Here is a 19,833-nt window from a genome sequence, read left to right as displayed (position 1 = left end):
AGATAACTCCTGGACCGATTTTGATGAAATTTGTCGCATTTGAAAGAGAAAGTTAAATTCTAGTGACTGTTGGAAGCGGAATTTCGATTTAGGGCTTGAATTTTCTTAAAACGATTTTCAAATATTTTACCGTTGGAAAAAAATAGAATCACGAAGTTTACAAATTCATAGCTTTGCATCAAGAACTGATATCGCGGTTCTCTGAACGACATTCATTAGATCATTCAAAGCGGACAAATTCAATATGTCATTTTACATCTTACGTGAATTTGTTACGTTGGTTACAACGGTTTTGGAAAAGTTGTATTTCCCTATGATTAATTTTTTTATATTCATGTGTAACATATCAATTTTGTCCGCTTTAGATGTACTATTAGATGCAATTCACAGAATTGTATTATCATTTTTAGTGGTTAAGTTACAGAGTTGTAAACTTGATAGTTTCGTTTTTTGAAAATTTCCGATTTTTGCCAATTTTTAATAAAAAATTGACAATCTAACTCAAAAATTCGAGACCAACAGTCACTAGATTTTAAGTTTTTATTTTAAATGCAACAAACCTCGTCAAATTTGGTGCAGTGGTTGCCGAGAAAAACGAATTCTCCTTTTACATGTATTTAGATAGGAGCACTCGAGCTAAAGCTTCCTCTTAACACACCAAATGTAGTCCACACATAATCCCTCCTTTTGGTTATATTTATATATACATTTCGTTTTATTTATACATACATTCACATGGACGACGTGACCGCCGCCCCGAGAAGCCGGAGGAAACTAAGACGCCCGTGACGTTTCGACGGGACCGCCACCAGGGGAGAGTGGAAGGAGAGTAGATACGCAAGCACTTGGAACGCCGACAAAGAGAGCGCGGTGCGAACGTAGATATGGCCGACGCAGGCCAATGTGCAATACCTGTTCTCATCAGCTCACCATATGATACGGCTTGTATTTGGAGCCAAGATATTAAACTTATTTTCGCAAGTTGGAGGAGTGCTTGATAGCTGCTTTACCTCCGCGTCAGGTCGGCCCGGTATTGCACTATCTCCGGGATCCGCCCGCGTTTCTTTTTTGTTTTTTTTGCACATGTGAACACAAATGCAGCTTCGCTGTATAAAGTAAGTCCCAAGGTATGTGTTTATTTATAGGGAAAACATTTTTCAGTTTAGCGGGAACGAATAAAACGATAAAACGTTCCTTCTTAGCTTCATCTCACGCTTTTTTTTTTTTTTTGCGATGCTCGCGTCAGCTATCAGCTGATGTTAGCACTAGCGGGACGTATTTTCCGTTGCCGGTTTTCGCCGAGTGACCGCTTTTGCATATGTTGTTTCTCTATGCCAACACGGCTACACCCTCTCCCATTTCGTTACCGACTCACAGCATGAACTTTTTGGACACGGAGTTGGCGCATCTGAAGATCACAAAACATCCCATCTGAACATGTTGTCTCAAAGAAACCCCCTCCTTGGAGTGTATTTCCGAGTGGCACGTTTCAATGTAAGCTTTAGAATGCCATGGTTGCGTTATACCGATAAGTCCACAATCGGTTTGGAGCCAAGATATCAGATCACATCTGATCATGTCGTATCAAAGAAACCCGCTCCTTGCACTGCTTTTCTGAGCGGTATGTTTCAATGTAACTTTTAGAGTGTCGTCGCAGTTTTACCAGTTAAGAATGCATATGAACAAACTTGTAAAGACTAGGTCTTTTTACCAGTTAAGAATGCATATGAACAAACTTGTTGTAAAGACTAGGTCTTTTTACCAGTTAAGAATTCATATGAACAAACTTCGTGTAAAGACTGTCTTTTGTCTAAATGCACTTAACCTTTATGAATCTTTTTTGCACAGCTGGAAATTTGGAGTCAAATTCATGGCATTCCTCGCTTATAACTTGTACTTAAGCTTAATATCTCATACAGGTTGTATTTCGATCCTAGATATTAACGTGAGAGCGTTAAGGAGCTCGTGTCGCAGAAATGCCGGTGTCGTTGGCGTCGGCGGCGTTCGCCGTGAGCGATAAATCCCGGGAGGCACTTAATGAATAAAACACAACTTGCAAGATGGGCTGGGTGGGAATCGAACCAGGGCCTCCGGAGTGTGAGACGGAGAAGCTACCACTCAGCCACGAGTTCGATGCTTCAAAGCGGTACAAAAGCGCCTCTAGTGAATGCGGTGTGGCCTTAGAAACGTGCCGTAGAAAGTTATCATCATCATCATCAGCAGAAGCAGCAGCAGCAGCAGCAGCAGCAGCAGCCTGGTTACGCCCTCTGCAGGGCACAGGCCTTTCCCATACTTCTCCAACAACCCCGGTCATGTACTAATTGTAGCCATGCCATGCCTGCAAACTTCTTAATCTCATCCGCCCACCTAATTTTCTGCCGCCCCCTGCTACGCTTCCCTTCCCTTGGGATCCAGTCCGTAACCCTTAATGACCATCGGTTTTCTTCCCTCCTCATTACATGTTCTGCCCATGCCCATTTCTTTTTCTTGATTTCAACTAAGATGTCATTAACTCGCGTTTGTTCCCTCAACCAATCTGCTCTTTTCTTATCCCTTAACGTTACACCTATCATACTTCTTTCCATAGCTCGTTACGCCGTCCTCAATTTGAGTAGAACCCTTTTCGCAAGCCTCCAGGTTTCTGCCCCGTAGGTGAGTACTGGTAAGACACAGCTATTATATACTTTTCTCTTGAGGAATAATGGCAACCTGCTGTTCATGATCTGAGAATGTCTGCCAAACGCACCCCAGCCCATTCTTATTCTTCTGATTATTTCCGTCTCATGATCCGGATCCGCCGTCACTGCCTGCCCTAAGTAGATGTATTCCCTTACGACTTCCAGTGCCTCGCTGCCTATTGTAAATTGCCGTTCTCTCCCGAGACTGTTAAGCATTACTTTAGTTTTCTGCATATTAATTTTTAGACCCACTCTTCTGCTTTGCCTCTCCAGGTCAGTGAGCATGCATTGCAATTGGTCCCCTGAGTTACTAAGCAAGGCAATATCATCAGCGAATCGCAAGTTACTAAGGTATTCTCCATTAACTTTTATCCCCAATTCTTCCCAATCCAGGTCTCTGAATACCTCCTGTAAACACGCTGTGAATAGCATTGGAGATATCGTATCTCCCTGCCTGACGCCTTTCTTTATTGGGATTTTGTTGCTTGCTTTATGGAGGACTACGGTGGCTGTGGAGCCGCTATAGATATCTTTTAGTATTTTTACATACGGCTCGTCTACACCCTGATTCCGTAATGCCTCTATGACTGCTGAGGTTTCGACAGAATCAAACGCTTTCTCGTAATCAATGAAATCTATATATAAGGATTGGTTATATTCCGCACATTTCTCTATCACCTGATTGATAGTGTGAATATGATCTATTGTTGAGTAGCCTTTACGGAATCCTGCCTGGTCCTTTGCTTGACAGGACTCTAAGGTGTTCCTGATTCTATTTGCGATTACCATAGTAAATAATTTGTACTCAACGGATAGTAAGCTGATCGGTCTATAATTTTTCAAGTCTTTGGCGTCCCCTTTCTTATGGATTAGGATTATGTTAGCGTTCTTCCAAGATTCCGGTACGCTCGAGGTCATGAGACATTGCGTATACAGGGTAGCCAGTTTCTCTAGAACAATCTGTCCACCATCATTCAACAAATCTGTTGTTACATGATCCTCCCCAGCTGCCTTCCCCCTTTGCATATCTCCCAAGGCTTTCTTTACTTCTTCCGGCGTTACCTTTGGGATTTCGAATTCCTCTGGACTAATTTCTCTTCCATTATCGTCGAGGGTGCCACTGGTACTGTATATATCTCTATAGAAATCCTCAGCCACTTGAACTATCTCATCCATACTAGTAATGATATTGCCGGCTTTGTCTCTTAAGGGGACAGGGTAGGTCCTATTCTTGCCATGCATTTTAGGCTATGTTCGTGACCCTTTTTCTCGTGATCTGCTGGGGTTAGAACATTAACCTTGGTGGCATTGTAATCAGCAATGTTAGGTAGTGCTACTGAACCAGGATTATATTTTTTTAAAGATTAGTTTTTGTTTTCTTTTTTTTTACTGGACCTACCAAATTTTAGAGCCAAAATCTTCAGTAAATAGCCTATAAACAAAAATTCCCTACAACAATATTTTTAATCCTCGTTCAGTAGACTGTCTGTAATGTTTGCTCAATATCTGGAAAATATTATCTCCCTAGCGCTCGTAGTTTCTGAAAAAAGGGTCAAATGCAGCAAAATTTGCTGTTTTGAGATAGTTGGCTTTGAGATAAGTGGAAGAAAGAGCTTTATTGCAATATAGGACTACAGAAACAAATTCTGGCACATTTTTTTCAATATCCACCAGCCTGGTAGTCCCCGCCATCGCCAACACTTCTTTACTGTGCTAGCTGCCTTGTTTTCCGGGCCTCCTTAGTGAACCCTCGTGTAGCCCTCTCTGCAAAGTACAGTCGCCGCCGGTCAGCTTCGCGCAACCACTGGACTGTGAACCGTCCTGGAGAAACTCCGAATGACCTCAAGATGTCAGCTTGAGCAATGCTGCGGTCATTAAAAGTTAGCACAGCATCCATTGTCGCCATTTTCAGCGTCGTGAGGCCAAGAAAGACATTCTTCGGAGCGCGCTCCCATACAACGTTGTTGAACGCCTCGTGGCGTTCTGAGGTTTTCTATGGAGACATTTCTGGTGAAGCTCAGGCTTTGAGAGCTGCTGAAACACCGGCGTTCCGCTTCAAGCGTTCCGCCGAGGGCGAAAGCTTCGATGCAGACGCGCACGTGGTGGCCGCGGCACCCACTCCCGGATTGTGTTGCAGACAATTGGCGTCACTGGAGATCGATTTATGCCGGTTTCCGTGGAAGATACGTTTTTTAAAGCACTTCTTTGGCTTCGTCATTGCATTACCGCTAAATAACCAGCACCAAAGTATAAACAAATTCGATTGTCCGCGAAAACACACCGAAGCCCGAGCAAAACCCCGCGCGTTGCGAGTAAATCAGCTGCGTCTTAGGATTCGTTTGGCTAAGTGAAATGTGCTAGCTAGGTTTTCACTGTTGCCAGATGAGTGACATCCATTCCACTAAACGTGACCAAAATGGGCGGTGAAAATTTTTTTTTTCTGTTTAGGACAGGCACAGATCCCGAGCATGTGTCAAAGGGGGCGTGGCTGGATGCTGCCTAGGTTTCGATAAATGTTGATTTTGAGATAAATATTTCGTGTGCGCGCAAATGAAACACTGGGCCATGTTAAGGAAAGAATAGAGATTTTAAATTACACAAAAACAAAAAATCGATTTTTTCAGGAACTTTGCCTACCCTGTTCCCTTAACGCATACATCTGATTCTTGCCAATTCCTAGTTCCTTCTTCACTCGAAAGTTATACTGCGGTGTATATCGGTATTTATGAGCATGTAACTTACAGAAGTCGCAGTTACACGAGTAGCGAAGTACGTTCCCGCTACATTTCTTCTGCGCTTTGCGCACACGCAGAGCCATCTTCCGGCAAACACAGAAGAACCCCTCCTCGCAATGTGCGGCGCTGCCCCGACACGTGGCGCGCCACTCGCCCGCTTCTCCCCTTCGGGCCGTGCGGGGACCGGTGCGAGGATGCCCCACTACCCTTTTGAACTTACTTTTGCAAATTGGCGGAGTGCTTGAAACCTGTTTCACCTCCGCCGCGGGTCGGCCCAGTATCGCACTATCTTCGGGATCGGCCCACGTTCTTGGTCTACGGACACCGATCCGCTGGCAACTAGCCCATATACAGTTTCGTTGTAAAAAAAAAAACATGATACCATAGAATTAATTGACCCTCATACAGTTTCAACGTCGTCACCATTAATTATGGGGTTTTACGTGCCAAAACCACTTTCTGATTACGAGGCACGCCGTAGTGGAGGACTCCGGAAATTTCGACCACCTGGGGTTCTTTAACGTGCACCCAAATCTAAGTACACGGGTGTTTTCGCATTTCGCCCCCGTCGAAATGCGGCCGCCGTGGCCGGGATTCGATCCCGCGGCCTTGTGCTCAGCAGCCTAACACCATAGCCACTGAGCAACCACGGCGGGTCGTCACCATGGCGCATTCAAGGCGGAACAGACACAGGTGCACACCCGCACGCTTCTAGTAGGTGCAAAGGACAACACTGCTAAAAAAAAAGAAAGAGAACGCGGACAGATGGACGATTTCTTTCGAAGATCCCGTTCGCAGCATTAATTCTTCCTATCGCATCCCCTTGCTCCTTCCCCAGTACAGGGTAGCCAACCGGAGATAATCTCTGGTTATCCTCCCTGTCTCTCCTTTGCCTTTCTTTCTCTCTGTCACTCTCTCCCTCTCTCTCTATCTCTCTCTCTCTCCAAGCGCCATTGCGCGGATCTCGCGCCAGTGAGGTCACGTCAGGTTAGCGGCATCGACCGATACGTCGGGGACTTCGTTCGAGTTTCCGCGCGTGGGCAGCACCGGGCGCTTACCTTCGGCAAACAGAGCGTCACAGCGGTCCGTCGAGTCGGTGCGCAATCAATCTGGCTCTCGCACACGGCAGGCGAGCTTGAAAAAAGAAGCCCGCGGCGCGAGTCGCGGGGCAAAGAAGGGTCGGACGGACAGCTCTCGAAATGCGCGTGTCCGCGCAGTCGCGCTGATGGAGGGCGGATCGCATCTCCGCGCTACCGGTCATGAATTCCTTACGACCGCGCAAGACACGAAAGGATTCGCCGGCGAGCGGAAATGTCGTGCTCGGAACGAACCCACTCGCTTATTCATGCGGACGCCTGTGAGCGGTCGAGGGACGAGATACGTATACGCGCCTAAGCCGGCCAAATACGCGGTGTCCACCGCAGGCTACATTAAATATGAGCGTCCGGAGGTTTTTTTTTTATGCCGCTCTGACTGATGGACGGCAGCCGTGCTTCACGAACTGATTCGTTCCTCAGTTGATGGTTCATGGAAATTCGAGGAATGTGTGTAGGGAGAGGAGTGGGGGTTGGGAGGGGGGTGCAGCGGTTTCAGGGTACTTACTGGAGCGGGCCGATGGTTTGAAAATTATGGTTGCATCCTGTCGGAGTCCTTGTGATTACCTAGGCGGCATCGTCGACTCAGCTCGTATACGGGGTGTCCCAACAATCATGCACCAAGATTTAAAGATGTATGCAAAATGCGACGTAGCCGGACATAACCAAGGTAACGTTTGCCGTCGCATGGAGATACTCAGATAATTCTTGCATTCCGCCTAATTGCGTAATTAGTCTCAATTAATTATTCAGCTTCTCAAATTGTGAAGTTAGATAAAAAGTGTCAATTATAAAACTGTAGAGCAGCATGGAAAACTTCCGCTACAGCTTACTGTTTCTCAATACGTGCTACATAAAAGTATTTTTTCCGAGTGTGAAAGAAACCCGCGAATACACGCAAAATTGAAGCGTGACTGGCCGCTCGAGGCACTTTGGGTGTATTCGCGGGCTTCTTTCACGATAGGAAAAACACTTTATTTTATAGCATGTATTCAGCACTTTACGATAGGTAGCGAGGCACTGGAAGTGGTAAGGGAATACATCTACTTAGGGCAGGTAGTGACCACGGATCCGGATCATGAGACTGAAATAATCCGAAGAATAAGAATGGGCTGGGGTGCGCTTGGCAGGCATTCCCAGATCATGAACAGCAGGTTGCCATTATGCCTCAAGAGAAAAGTGTATAACAGCTGTGTCTTACCAGTACTCACGTAAGGGGCAGAAACCTGGAGGCTTACGAAAAGGGTTCTACTCAAATTTAGGACGACGCAACGAGCTATGGAAAGAAGAATGATGGGTGTAACGCTGGGTGGATAAGAAAAGAGCAGATTGGGTGAGGGAACAAACACGAGTTACTGACATCTTAGTTGAAATCAAGAAAAAGAAATGGGGGGGGGGGGGCATATGCAAGGCATGTAATCAGGAGAGAAAATAACCGATGGTCATTAAGGGTTATGGACTAGATACCAAGAGACGGGAAGCCTAGCAGGGGGCGGCAGGAAGCTATGTGGGTCGATGAGATTAAAAAGTTTGCAGGGACAACATGCCCACAATTAGCACATGACCGGGGTAGTTGGAGAAGTATGGGATAAGCCTTTGCCCTGCAGTGGGCTTAGACAGGATGATGATGATGATGATGATGATGATGATGATGATGATGATGATGATGATGATGATTCAGTAACAGTAAGCTGTACGGGGAGTTTTTGATGTTGCTGTACAATTTTCTCATTGACACTCTTTATCTAATTATACGTCCGTGACGTCATGTGCAAGCTATATATAAGAGGGTAGTTCGCTGCAATGTTTTGTTCTTAGTCGTGAGAGGTCGAATAATTAATTAAGATTGATTATCTAAATAAGCGGAACGCAAAAAATAATCTGAGTATCTCCGAGCGACGGCAAATTACATACCTTAAGTGGTTCTTTCCAGATACGTGGCATTTGCATATTTTTAAATATTGGTGCGTTATATGTAGGGACACACTGTAGATAGTTTTCATGGGAGGTTCTCGGACGCAACTTAGCACCTTGCTTGTACCCACACATGGCGGGAACGATGACGTCGGTGCGCCACATTCATCACGCGTGCGTTTTCGTTTTTGACGCTGACCATTTATTCATCGGTTCGTCGCGGTTATCGATTTATCGCTCTGCGCGAGACGCGCCTGACGTTCTATCACGTTTTGTGTGTTTACGCAGCTTTTCGCCTTGCTACTTGTACCCCCCCCCCCCAGCAAAATAAACAAGAACAACAACAATAAAGCAGCGGATTCGCAGGTTCGATAACTAGCAAAGTCAGCAGGTCTGACACTCGGCCTCAGCGACCGTGCTCTGCTCGCAGTGGACATAAAACGAAAAAAAAATTGTCCAGAAACCCCCGACGGTTATTGTAAATGTAACCGAACAACGTGAACCAATGACGGAACAAACCAGCAAGCGAGCGAACAAATGAATGAATGAGCGAACGAGAGAGGGAGCAAATGGGCGAACTAAGGAATAGGCGAACCGGAGAGCGAGCGAACGAACGAATGAGCGAACGAATGAGTGAATGACAGCGCTGTGCGCCGCGGCAACTTCCTTTCATGTTTAAAAAAAAGAAAAATACTTTACACGGTTTCACTTATTTGTCCGCCTCCAAGCTACATCAATTGCCCATAGCGGCCACCTGCAGCAGCACCTACCTCTTACAGCGGAAACACCTCACGAACAACTTCGCGATCCAAGCAACTTTTGACTTCGTCTGCTACAGCAATGCCTGTTGTGGCTTCCGGGGTACAAAGGTGTACCACCCGTGCAAGAGTTGGCGTCCGCAGCACCACCAAGTTTGCAAGCACCACATCGGCGCGACAGAAGACTGGTTAGCGCGTCTGGCTTCGAACTGCACATTGCAACAGGGACGTCATGCTGAAATGCAACATGCACAGTGTACTGTTCAGAGGGCGCTGCGACGTTTTCATCTTTTTTTCCCCCAATATCGCCGACTCTCCGACTGCTAGGGATTTGATGGAAATGATGCGCCATTCCAGACGACAGTGGCTCTCTTTCCGACACCCGTCTGAGTGCCATGCGGTGCGCTTTGACGAGATCAAGCTCACAACCGTTCGCACTTCCGATATCGATCGCGAACGTGTGCAGCCATGTGCAGAACATGCGCACTTCGCCTTTTTGTTTCATAACTCCGATAGTTCTGCCTGGTGATAAGCGATCGAAAGTGTCACGGCGAATGCATGTAGCGAGCGTCTCTGCCCTAGCGCTTCCGCCACTCGTTCGGCTGTGTGGTCTGGCGCTGCTACCAACCCTGAGAAGCGCCGGCCGCCCCAGACTCATTTGTAGAGGGCGCAGAGGTCGCGCGCAAACTACACTGCAGGGTGCTTATAGATGGCTTTCATTGACGTCATCCTAGGCGCCATGTTATCCGACCCAACACGGTGAGGAGCTGCGTCTGTGACGTCATGTGCAAGCTATCTATAAGAGGGTAGTTCGAAGCAACGTTTTGTTCTTAGTCGTGATATGTGAAACTGAGGACGCCTGACGACTAGGCTGTTGCTGGCGAGAAGGACGCAGGGAAACCCAGTTTCGAGCTCTTAAGTTCGTCACTTACAAAATTTACTTTCGGTTCACCTACTTACATCCAGAAGCTTGCGGAAGGGATTTCGATTCCTATTGCCCCCCCCCCCCCTCGTCCTGACACACTTTCTCTGATCTCATGTATTTCTCTTGTAGGCGAAAAGCACGTGCCATCCCGGGAAATTTAACAACTGCGCCACCGAAAGAGTTAGCAGTGAAACATGGGAAACACGATATGTGCTTCCCGAATGAGTTACGCAGCGTAACGAAGGCCACGTTTCTAGTCACACGCAAACGTGTTTCGTTATTTGCGGTTGCACTACACACACAAAAAGATAGAAAGAAAAAACATTAGAGAGCGACAAAACAAAGGGGGTGAAAGAGACAACGGAAAAGAATGTTGCAGTGGTGAGGTACAGGAAAACAAGTTCACAGAAGGAAGCATCCAAAAGTAAAGCCAACGACACGAAATCGTGACACTCGCGCTCCCGAGTGGACAGGGTTGGCTAGCCAAGCCCCTCGAAACGGCCTCGCCGTGGCCTTCATCACGCAAACCTGAGGTCGCGTGGAGACCGTAAATTTCTTCCAACGACGCGTGTTCCACGAACCGAAAGCCGTAGCACCTTCTGTGTCATTTTAATGTATGCTTTTTTGTTTTGTTTGTTTTTTTTTCTATTGGAGATTAGCGTGTCATCAGGACGAAACGTGTTGTTTGGTTCAACGCGGCCGACCGCCGGTGCAAGAACCGTGCAGGTCCGCAAACTGTAAACACGAGACCGCCTTGCATGGCGTACTAACAAATATTAACCGCGACAACGCTGTAGTGGTGGCTCGACGAGAATCGCCCTCCCCACTAAAGAGGCACCTGCCAGGTTAGTAGACAACGACACTATCACGAGTATTGCAGTCACAATAGCAATCCATCTTTCGACGCTCAACGATGCGCACTCCGAGCTAACCTGCGCCGTTTCAATGACATACTGTGGTTGGAGGAAAACATCCCGGGACTTTGGCTTAAGCACAGTGTAGCATGCGCAAAGGCTACAAAAGCCTTAGTGCGCCTCCTGAAGGCAACTGGACCAGTACGCACGCTTGCACGACTCTCTAGCGCCCATTATATTGTTGGTGTGTTCACAGTGAATGCATCTTTATCATTGTTGTTATCTTTACTCTTTCTTATCTACCTTTCCCTCTTTTCCCAAAGTTTAGGGCAGCCTGCCGGGCACGCTCTCTGTTAGCCTTCCTGCCTTTCCATCTCCGTCCGTTTCTTAAATCGCAGCTGCGCACGCTCGACGCATTTGATTCCATTGCAATAGTATCATGAGATCTTATCATTAGGTGATTATCTGTCGATATCCGCTTGGCTCACGTCGCATGGTTCGTATGCTACTTATTGAAACGTTATGACGAAGTGCCACGTGCTTGTGTAGGCGAGCACAAAGCGTCACCCGTCACACAGCGTCACCATGCATGCGACTGCTTCACGTCGATCTCAGGGCTGTAAAAGGTAAGCGAAGGAGAAAAAACAAACAAACAGTTGTTTTATTGAAAAAAACAAAAGCGCGAATGTTCTCGCTTTGACGGCTCTCTGAAAGTCACCTAAGGGCTATGGTGTCCTGCGGCTTAATAAGTCTTGAGATCCATTCCCTGCCGCGGCCTCCACACTTCGATGATAGCGGGGTCCCAATTTATTTGTTTTTATTTACACATTTATTTACCCGAACGTATTGAGGACAATGCACAGGTCTAAGCAGAGCGGAAACAAGTAACACTCAAACCTATAAAATAACGTAAAGGTTAATCAGCCTTGGGTCATATCACGTAAAACTATTCCAATATGTTTTTATTCCAGTCTCCTGACGTCAAATTTGCGTAACCGCCGACGCAAGCACCGGGCGGTCACCCGCCGGGCTGTCAGAACAGACCAATCAAACGCTCTCCTCGTTCACAGGCGGTCACTTTTGCTTGCTTGAAAACCAATAACATTGCCCGCACTTAGCGACTTGTTTTATCTAATTGGCTGACAAGAGGCGAGCAGCACGCTAAAGTGGAGAGGGATTCGATAGGGCCGAGCCACTGCACTGAAAATCGATAACCGGATGAAGGAGGTGGTGCCGGCGTCTTCCATTGGCCCGCTTTCCGTTAGCTTGCGGTGGCTGGTCGAAAATCGCGACGGCATGCAACGGAGGGCTAAGAATGACGCCAAAACGGATCCTCAGCAAAGAAGAGCTGGAAGAATGAGGTGGTAAACGTGCCGAAAGTGCTCCAAAACGTTACACTGCCACGCAAGAAGTTTTATTACACGCAAATAAACTCCTGCTCTCCGGCAGGTGCGAGTAGCCAGCGCCTAGGCGATCGGCGGCAGCCATCTTTTATTCCTTTCGGAACGGGGCAAGCTGTAGCTATACCGAGAAAAAATCAGTTTTGTTCGGCATATTAATGCATCTTTAATGCGTACACGTCACTTTGACGCGGTGAGCTTTTGCGATTTTGTGACGTCACGTGACAGGCAGGTGAAGTGGGTGCAGCGCGAGAACCAATGACCAATAGCCGGGGCCGAATGTCGAAAAGGCGTCGAATCAGAAATAACTATTTTTTTCTTTTTTCGGTCAAATTGCGCATAATCCGTGTGTACACGTCATGTGAGATGGGGAGCTATTGCGGTTTTCTTGACGTCGCGTGACAGACAGGTGAAGTGGGAGTGGTCCAAAAAAGTTTTTGGCCAATCGCGGAGGGCTGATGACAGAATTGGAATAGAAAAGTTTGGAATAGTTTTACGTTATAGTGCCCCAGTAACAGAATCTCGTCGTACTGTTCCTGGAAAAAAATAATATTTGACCGCATTTCCACGTGGAAAATAGGGGGTGAAAGTCTGGCGTTGGTTTTGCAGTGTGTCCCCAGTTGTTAATAGGTTTATGCTATATTGCAGGTAGAATAGTTAAATTATTATTAATAAGCGAAATAAATGCCTTTGCAAGAGGTACACTTTTTTTGGTAGCGCATGGAGGTTATCTTTTATATAAAAGCCTAATATTATTGCAAAATGTGGGGCGGAATAGTCAGATACTGCCGTTCAATAGAAAGAATACCACTTTTGAAGGTAAGTTGGCGAGATATGAGCGACAAGAACCATGGCGTTCTATGGCTGCACACGTCTACAGCAAGCGTTTCGACACGTGACCAAGTCAAGAGCGGCCCGAAAACTGAGCGTTACACTGAAGCACCGAGACAAGCCAAGCCCAAAGTGGAGTGGCAGAGAGCGACTGTACTAAGGGATCCCTCTCAGTCAAGCAAAACTGGAGAAAAGAAGCATTTCTCTCTCGCTTACCACCTCACTTGATGTTCGCCTATATGTTTCCATGGAAACCCCCCAAGAACGTTTTTATGTTACACAAAACTCAGAGCAATTCCTTCTCGATTCTTGCGCATGCTATTTCTGAAGATGATTTTTTTTTTGCTTGAGCGCATTGCACATCACACCTCATTAACATAAAAGACGGACTCCATAGATTTAGTTCGACTAGCAAAAAAAACGGGCAGAGAACAGGCGTTAGAGCAAACTTGCCAAGTTAGTGCTGCCTCTAAATGAAAGCAAGAGGCAAGGTAACAGTTAAAAGCTCCCAGGATATACAATTCATTTATCTATTTGTTTATTTGTGTATTTTAGGCTCCCACGTCCACCCCAATGCATTACAGGTCTCGGGTGGCAGCTACGTCAACGCTTGCGCGCACCAAACAACGCAGGTCACGTCCCGCTACATTCTACACCACTGCTGAAAAACAACAGCCACAATATATATATATATATATATATATATATATATATATATATATATATATATATATATATATATATATAAACGAGGACGATCATATGGCCGGCCAAATATCATGCAATTGGGGTTATTATTGCTGCTAAGCACACTGTGTGTGCAAACGCTAGAGAGATAATAATCGCGGGCCTTCCGCCATGTTCGACAACCCTCTCAGACCCACCGAACAGGCTAGGCACGTACGGCACCGCACCGTCAATTCAATTTTCGCGTCAGTCGACGCACTTCGCCGGAAGAAAAGCAATTACCACGCCCGCTTACCTTTGACTATAGGGCGAAGCGTGGCGTAATGATTAGCGCCCGCGTAATCCACTCGGACGCTGGGTTGAAGAGCACGAATCGATTCAGCGGCGCGAGACGACCGCGAACGCGTACGACCTTCGAAAGCGCGCCGAGTGCCCAGGCCCGCGTGCGAGCGAGCGGCACTACATGCAAATTAGTTGTTGTGCGGGCGCCAAACACCAGCCACGAGTAGAGGAACCACCAGTCGCAGCACTGTCCCACCCTACGTATAGACGCCGCCTCACCACAAGCGACGCTAATTGCCACGTGTTCTTGTTTTTACACCCCCAGGCCGCAAACCGCAATCCAAGCACTTTCGATAGCGGTTCGCCTGAAGCAAAGGCAGGCACGACGGAAGATCGACCCTCAGCGTACGCAACGGTGCGTGAAGACGAGAAAAGAACGGCAGATTGGGACGCATATTACCAGGGTTAGCGCGCGTAATCACCTCGAACGCACAGCATATCGCGCGCTGCGGCGTCGGTTTTTCAAAACTCGAAGCCACGGGAACTGGAGAAAGGGGTAATGCAGAACAATTTTGGTATGCAGCTTTCTTGCTAACGTCATAGCGGTAAGTAGCCCGTGCCGCAGGAAGCCCAGCGTCCGCGACCGGCGTCCAGCACCTACCGTCCTCTCGCGAAAAATAATTCCTAATCACGCTTACCCAACCACGCAGGCCGTTCGTGTAACGCAGAGAACTTACTGAACAAATTGAATTTCTCAAAGTAACATGCGTCAGAAAAATCTTAAAGTTCAACTAACGCGCAACCTACAGACGCGATAGTGTCGGATTGTAATTTGAATATACGAGAAAACATAATTCTGTTACGCGGAAACACAAACCCCCTCATCCAGTATTTCTACTATGCACAGAGTGGCGCGCCCGGTTCCTTGCAACACCTCCAGATGGCGCTCGCCCCGCGTTCCGTGGCCCACGCAAGAGGCCGCGTTTCTACCAGAAGCTTGCCTTCGTGCATATATCGTTCGCCGCCAGCGTTTCCCGGTAAAAGTTACGACTACATAAGCTGCAGCTTCCGGGAAGCATCAGATGCAGTCAGGGGTCTTTGAATGCTATTGTGTTCCACTCTTGCAGGCGAAGCTTAACCGTCGTCTAATTTTTTTTCTCCCTTTATCAGAGAACTGTCGATCGCTGTATAACTGCAGTGCCGTGTCAGAATTGGTCAACCGCGCAAGCAATCACCAAGCATATGCTGTTTTAAGGTGGCCAATTTATTTGCGCGGCAAATGCATAGCGCCGATTCTTGGCATAAGATTTGTTTACAAGTCCTCTCTTCGCGTCATGAATATCTGAGGCATATATAGTGCTCACAAACCGGCTGACGCACGCACCGTTCAGCCGGGTCCAGTGGTCACAGTCCACGTAATGACCATGTCTCGCCGAAATTAGCTGGACCCACGTCGAATAAACCCTCTTTTTATAGCGAATCATTTTTTTGCCAATTTCCAGGCACATTTTCGTAGGTACCTGGTCTCGAACGCCGATCGCGTTTAACTGTATGGCGCCATCTAGAAGCGGTGCAGCTGAATAGTAGTTTACGAGTTTACCGTTTCAAGCATATAGTTTCACATATTCCTTACTAGAGAGAACTCGGACGCTAGCGTAGACAGGATCTGAAGGAAGGGTGATTGATGCGGAATGGTACTGGCGCTTAGTACATGGATTTTCATGAACTTCTTCCTTATGGCTTCAAACGGCTTTGTGACTTTGCAAATCCATCATTTTTAACAAAGTGGGGTGCTATCATTAATTAAACAAACATTAATAAAATCGTTAGGGACACTTAAGCTTCGTCTTCAAGAGTGAAGGCGATAACATTCGAAGATCCCTGACAGGGCAGTGATCTTAGCCTAGACGAAACAATCATATGTTTATGAGCAAGCGCTACAACTTCTTTATTGAAGATTTCTCGCCAGAGCTACTATAAAAAAAGTTAGTTAAGCAATCTTTGTTAATTAGCCAGCTTTCAGGATTGGAAAAAAATGTGATGGTGCTCCGTATTGCCCAGAGCAATACTGCGCCAATTCGACACGAGTAGCGCAGATGCTCGTTTTTTTTAAACACTTCGCCCAACTTAGCTGAAACCACCTCGTATAATATTTAAACACATTCCAGTTTTCAACGAAAGTAATAACATAACCGACAGCTGACAGCACGGTTTTCGCCGTGGCCTATCGACATCGACGTAACTACTAGAAGTGACCCACGACCTTGTCATTGGTTTGGATAAACACAGCCCAATTGGCGTTTTATTCTAAGACTTTGAAAGAGCGTCCGATTGCGTATCACACTGCAAGCAGTTCCTTACCAAACTGGAACCAATTCTTAAAGGCGATTTTTTATTAGCATGGATCAAAGGGTATTTAAATTTCAGGCATCCGTGTGTCCCAGTTCATGGCATCAATTCACCACATGCACCGGTTCAGTCAGGCATACCACAGGATTCCATTTCTGGGGCTGCTTTTCATTTTCATTTTTATTGCCCACATCTTCCATGACATCCCGGCCAAGATACGGCTATGCGCCGACGAGTGTGGGCTTTACCTGGAAGTTAACGCCCGCTGGTATCAAGTCCTCTTGAACAACTGTTTACCTCAAATTGGCAAATTGACCAAAGATGGCAAATGAACATTTACGCGAAAAAAGAAAACCGTAGGGATGACTGAAACACGTAAGAAAGGCCCCTTAAAATTCCACTACACACTGGGCAATCATTACTTGTCTTTTGCTTGAGAATATACTCACCTAGGCGTAGTCATATCACAATTGATTTAAGGTGAGAAAAACACGCAGCATATATTGGAAATAAAGACTTAGAGAAAACTTGGTTAATTAATTAAGAAGGACCCTAGCTAAAGTAGCCCGTGAAATTAAACTCCTTGCTTATAAAACGTATGTAATGCCAATACTGGAATATATGTAAGCTTTTCGGGAGGCGCGCACACAAGTGGACATAGTTAAAGTTGATACAGAGAAAGGCTGCATGATTTATGCGTATTTAACGCCTGCCAACAGGACGTGTCCCCATCAGCTCTTTTGCAAAGCGCGAACATGAAAATGTTGGAAACTAGACCGTATCGTGGCAGAATGAGATTATTGCAACTGATTTATCATGGTAAGCCATCAATACACAAAATAAGCACATCAAACGCAGCAACCAGTGCCAAACGCGTTCGTCTCACCCTAAAGAAAAGTCACAGTTTCACCCGAAAGACAAAGCATCAATTGCGATAGCAGATTAGTAGACGGCTACACGAAGTAAGGGCAGTAGTTTTATCCACCGTATAAACTTGTAAACATTTGCTTACAAAGGAAACTAACAAGCATGGTGCAACGCGCGCGCTAGGAAGCATGAACACATCTCATACGATGACCGCCAAAACACGCTCTGAGGAAGCGCAGCAGAACCAGCGAGAGAAGTGACCCTCGCGCTGCGTCTCGCTTCAACGTAAACTAAGCTGCACGCTAAGCAATGAGCCGTCGGCGCGCCTACAATCTGTACTCACCGCAGATCGCATTCGAGATAGGGCCCGCGGGGCTGCGCCATACGCAGCAGCCGTCGTTGTTGAACACCACTCCCCCCCCCCCCTCCCCGATGCCTCGCGCTCGACGGAACATGGAGCCCTTGCGCCACGCTTTCCTCCCTTGCGCGTGCGAGATTGAGTCGCCGTCGTCGGATGACCCTTTCACTCGAACATACAGCACAAGGCGTGCGGCGACGGTGCTATCGCCCTTAGACTTTTACGCAACGTCACGGTGACGGGAGAGAGAGAGAGAGAGAGAGAGAGAGAGAAATGTTTAATGATATGAACTGGAGAGAGTTCAGCCTCAGGTGCATTCCTCTGGCCAGGTTCTCAGCCCCGGGGGAAGGGGAAGAGGGGAAGAAAGAGGGACAAATGAGGCGCATGATGGGTGAGGATGATGAGAGGAGGAAGATGTAAAACATAAAGCGAACAATAGAAATACGCCTGGAGTGTAGAAATAATTGCTACCGCAATAAAAAAGAAAAAGAACAATAAATTGACTGTTAGTGAAACATCCTACCGTGATTTGAATTCGAAAGCATGATGACTTCTCTAAGTTATCACCTTAACTTAAAGCTCTACCTTAATCTACAGTAATCCACTTTGCTCTAATTTCTACCAACTTTAATCTACGTTAACCCACTTTAATCCATCTTATTTCACCTTAATCCACGTTATTCTAATTTAGTCCATTTTCATCGACATTAATTCACCTTAATGCAATTCAACCAACTTTATCTACCTTTACCCAAGTTGACCAACCTTAATCCACTTTATTCTACTTTAGTGCATCTTAATTCATTTTAATCCACCCTAATCAACCTAATGCACCTTATTCAAGCTTAATGTACTTTAATCCACCCTAATCCTCCCTGAGGCGCCTTAATCTATCTTAATCAATCTTAATCTGCCTTAATCCACCTTCATGCATCTTAATTCAATTTCATCCGCCTCAATCCACGCTGATGATCTTTTCTAACATACGTTGCGGACGACGCCGCCTTTACTGTCTCATGGGACATATGATGATTTCACATTAAACAAAAAAAAAGTTATTTGCAGTTTTCCGGTCATACGTGCAGAATGGAATAATTTGACTAAAAATTGAATCTTTGCGAAAAAATTCATAAAGGTTCAGTGCGTTTAGACAAAAGACATATTCTTTACACCAAGTTTATACACTTGCATTCTTAATTGGCAAAGCTGCGGCGCATTCTGATAGTTACATTGAAACATGCCACTTGGAAAAGCAGTGCAAAGAGGAGGTTTCTTTGAGGTAACATGTTCAGATGTGATTCGATATTTCGGCTCCGAACGCAGTCCCGGTGTGCAGAACCATAGCGTTTTATGCCTGCAGTGGGCATTTTATTTTCTACGCATACGGCCTACTACGTGTCGGAAAAGTTCATGCTGTGAGTCGGTAATGAAGTGGGAGAGGGTGTAGCGGCGCAACCATAGAGAAACAAAAACTACGTCACGCTAGTATTCACATCAAGCGATAGCTGACGCGAGCATCGCAAAAAAAGAAAAAGAAAAGCTGTGAAATGAAGTGAACAGACAACGTTTTATTCTTGCATTCTTTCCCGCTAAACGGAAAAACTTTTGCGTATAAATAAACAGATACTTTGCTACTTATCTTTCACAGCAAAGCTGTTTATGGCTGGGGTTCCGTGCATTTGAGTCTGCGTTTGCAAAAACCGTGGGGCGATGCCAGAGATAGTATAATACCGGGCCGACTGGCGGCGGAGGTGAAGAAGGCTTCAAGCAATCCTCCAACTTGCAAAAATAAGTTTAACATCTCCGGTCAAAACAGAACCCGTTTCAGATGTTAAGCTGATAAGAACAGACATTACACTTTGACTCCCGTTGGCCATATCTACGTTCGCACCGCCCTCTCTGTGTCGGCGTTCCAAGCGCTTGCGTGTCTACTTTCCTTCCGCTCTCCCGAGGTGGCGGCGCCATCGTCCACGCGAATTCGTATGAAATTCATCGTAAATGCTTTGTTACTTTTGTTTAAAATTTTGTGTCACGTCTGCGTCGTGTGCTAAACGGCTTCGCTGGTCATCGACCTTTACAGTGTGGAATGACTCATGATTTT

General features: G+C 46.3%; 2 pseudogenes; one reads left to right on the top strand and one right to left on the bottom strand.

Moving 5' to 3' along the window:
- Positions 1 to 882: 882 nt before the first annotated feature.
- On the top strand, positions 883 to 1,064 carry LOC142558637 (U2 spliceosomal RNA; annotated as a pseudogene).
- An 18,365-nt stretch (positions 1,065 to 19,429) lies between these two features.
- LOC142558706 (U2 spliceosomal RNA) lies at positions 19,430 to 19,609 on the bottom strand (annotated as a pseudogene).
- Positions 19,610 to 19,833: the final 224 nt, after the last annotated feature.

Source organism: Dermacentor variabilis, chromosome 9 (genome assembly GCF_050947875.1).
Source record: "Dermacentor variabilis isolate Ectoservices chromosome 9, ASM5094787v1, whole genome shotgun sequence".
NCBI lineage: Eukaryota > Metazoa > Arthropoda > Arachnida > Ixodida > Ixodidae > Dermacentor > Dermacentor variabilis.
Note: the sequence above shows the minus strand (reverse complement) of the source record. Positions and strands in the feature narration are given on the sequence as shown.